This window comes from Brassica napus (genome assembly GCF_020379485.1).
Source record: "Brassica napus cultivar Da-Ae chromosome C1 unlocalized genomic scaffold, Da-Ae chrC01_Random_5, whole genome shotgun sequence".
NCBI classification, from domain to species: Eukaryota; Viridiplantae; Streptophyta; class Magnoliopsida; order Brassicales; family Brassicaceae; genus Brassica; species Brassica napus.
In genome coordinates, this window is record NW_026014142.1 from 24,770 (window position 1) to 28,297 (window position 3,528).

Consider the following 3,528-nt stretch of genomic DNA (forward strand, 5'->3'; position numbering starts at 1 on the left):
TTTCAACGAATGCAAGAACAAATTCATCCCACGACTCAGGATGAACCGCCTCTTAGACAATCTAATTAAACCACAAAAACAAGAGTACAAAGCTACTTCTAACCACTCAGTCAAACCTACCTTAAGAATTCTAATCATATCCCCTAACGGTTGTAACCAAAGAATCAGAATGGAGTTCTTGTTTGTGTGATCGACTGTGAATATGAAACAAAAATAACAAGTTTGGAAAATGTGAAACATGAATAACTTTTATATTCTCTCGTCCAAGGAAACTTGTTCGTTTCTAACGGGTTGGTTTGTCCAAGGAAATGCACTAACTTTCCGAGCTGTCATTAGGAATTTACGGACTAGCTTGTTGATTCTGTATAAAGCCAATTTAATTAACAAAAAATAAACACTGTCCACCTGAAACAAGTAAGAACCCTCACACGCTTCTTCAATACACTAGTTGCAGTCTCCACTTAAACGCTATCCAAAGCATCACTCTGTAACTCTTCTTTGTTCCTTGGAGGAACCAACCTTTCAGTTGCAAGTCTCTCCTCTAGAGCCCTTGCTCCTCTTTCTCTGCAACCACAAGATTTTTTGAAACGTCAAAAGAAGGTGGAGTTTCTTTTTTGAGAATCAGAAACAGTTTTCTCAGGTTTTGGTCGGTTCGGTATAAATAGGCAAAGTCTTTACATGTTGATACAAGTGATGACAAGGCAGTCCTATCTATTCTTAGATCATTCATTACCTTGATTTGCATCAACCAAAATCTAAGATCATGTTTCAACAAGGTCTAGCCAAAAGAGAAGCTGGGGATTTGCATCCAAACTACCATTGCAGTAGAGCAGGAAAGAGATAAAAACGTAAAACAAACGAATGTTACCTCCTCCTAGATGCTTCAGCAGAGTCAGAACCGGGTAATGGAGCACCGCTGGTAGTATAACCATGGTCCTCGCTGGTGGCATTTGATCGTCCACAAAGCATCCGGTGAAAGATTGAGGCTATAGGGTCAATTATCGGTCTGCATTTTATCAGGAAACACAAAAATTTACAAACAACTCGAAAGTATAGTTGCAAAAAGAAGAGGAATATTCGTTCACCTGAGAAGTTCAGGAAAGAAAGTAGAGAAGGCAAAGTCATCACTCGGATCACCTCTGAGCTTTGTCTCTGTTCTCCTCTGAAAGTATCTGAGGTATAACCAGCCCATATATGTACCGAATATCAAAGTGGGAAGGTACGCTGCTGAATTTAGTGTGAAGAAGCTTGAGGCTATTGACAAAACTAGCGTAATAGAGGGCAACCACTGCACCACATAAACCACAAGCAAGAATAGGATGTGAGCACTTGTTCGACTAGCCGCAGTTAAAGCAAAAAAGGGAATATTACCTTTGCTTTGATCTTTACGAGCAACACCTCCTGGTCAGGTATTATCTGCTTAATCCCGACAAGAAGGCCTGCCAAGACACCATGAAAACCTGCAAAGGGCAATATCTACACAAGAGATAACAGACAACAGGTTACATAACTACAGACAAGGTAGACATCCATTTATATTCAAGCGAGAGGATTGAAACAAATAAGCATAAACTTAACATGTAAAGGGTGTTAGAGAGTACTCACAGGTAGATTTCGAGCCTTGTAATGTAGTACAAAGCAATGGCTGTGACGAAAACACAGAGATACGTAAGGAAGTTCACCACAAAGATGAACTTAAGAAACTCCTTGGAACCCCAGACAGGCTCCAGAAACTTCCCCATAAAGAGGAGAGAAACCGTGCTGATGACAACCTGCAACATTGCACAAACAGTCAACTCATGTATGCAAAACATTACAGATTCAAAAATGTGGATTGAAATAGAAACACATACCCCATGTACAGAGAGTTCAAAGTAGCCGCTAGTAATCAGGTTCCAGCCAAAAGGAATAGTCCTACAAATGAAGAAGAGTGTAAGGGCATGATTAACCCCGGTCTCTTAGCCGGGGTTATTAACTTATGATTTGATTTTTTTTTTAACACTTTTAGTCGAAGAGACGCTCTTATATCTCTTATTTAAAACTAAGAAAAACTAAGAACCGTCTCTTAGCACCTCCACTTAAAAGACTGTGGTTAATCATGGTCTAACAAACTCAGTAACTGCCCAAAAGTAATTCTGATTACATACATCAAATTGGGAAACCTAAGCAATATAATCTCTAACTGATTTAAACATAATAGGAACCCTAATTTCCTCCAAAATCACGCAAAATCAATCAGATGATCGATTCAGTGAAAAGGAGTACCTCGCCGGAATGAGAGCGAGGTAAGGGACGGTGGCGGGAACGAACTGAACTAGGAGGTGTCCCACCACAAGCACAAGAGCAAGTCCTTTGCAGAGCTTAGTGAAATTTGTGAACATACTCGTTATTCCCTGAATCGAACAATGTGAAAACAAAAGAGTTAGATTCGTAGATCAGATGAAAGCCAATCGATCGAATCTCGTTGATCTGATTATAGATATTTACGTACCGGAGAGCTCATTGTCGCCGGATGATCACCGAGAGTGTGACAAATCTGAGATCCTGACGATAGATCTCGTCGACGAGTCCGATTATTATCTGAGTAGTGAGTATATATAATAATTATACTATACGACGTCGTGTTATTAGATATATTATTATAAGTTTATAAGCAAAGCTAAAACCCACTGGGCTAAAACACGCGGTAATTACTTTCAACATCATATATGTGTGTGTGTATAAATCTATCTTGTAAACTTGTAATAAGAAATTTTGAAGTTATTATTCAGGCTAACTTATTGTGTATAATTATTTTTTTTTATTAATTTAGTTCTTGAATTATTATAATCGAATTCCAGGTTTTATATTGTTTACTTCATGAAGTGAGACTAAACCCCTTAAGGCTTTGTGCATAGAACTTGAGGCAGTCACTGACTCACTGCCTTTAGAGCATCTCTAACCCATTGTTATTTTCACTTCTATAATAGCATTTAGAGGTAAAATTGCTTTAATCCACCCCTATTTTTTCCTCTATAATAGAGATCTCTATATTTTTCTCTATTTATAGAGGAAAAAATAGCATTCCTCTATTTTTTACTCTATAATTGGAGATTGCTATTATAGAGAAATACATTGGAGCATATCTCACCTCTATTATAGAATTCTTCTATTAGAGGTGAAAATAGCAAAATACATTAGAGATGGTCTTAGGCCTTCATTAGGGAATGGTCTGAACCCTTTTTGTCTCAACTCAATAAGATCAGTTATGCTCCTCTTTACACATTTGCGACTTGCAAGATGAGCCTCTAAAGGCCAGAGCAAACCAAAACAAGATTAATTTCATTATGGTTTTGATTAAAAATAATTTAAAATAAACATTGTGTCCATTTGAGAAAAAAAAAACACAGTGTCCATTATGATTTTGATTTGTAGAATTGTTTGTAGTATTTTTCATAGTTATAATAGCATAATTATTCTGCATTAAAAAAATATTATATCCATTTTGAGAAACATATACACTGGTTTCCATATCCATATTTGATGTTA

The 3,528-nt window shown here is 37.1% G+C and overlaps 1 pseudogene; it reads right to left on the reverse strand.

The window, feature by feature from the left end:
• Positions 1-228: 228 nt before the first annotated feature.
• Positions 229-2,628, reverse strand: LOC125594617 (annotated as a pseudogene).
• Between the last annotated feature and the right edge of the window lie 900 nt (positions 2,629-3,528).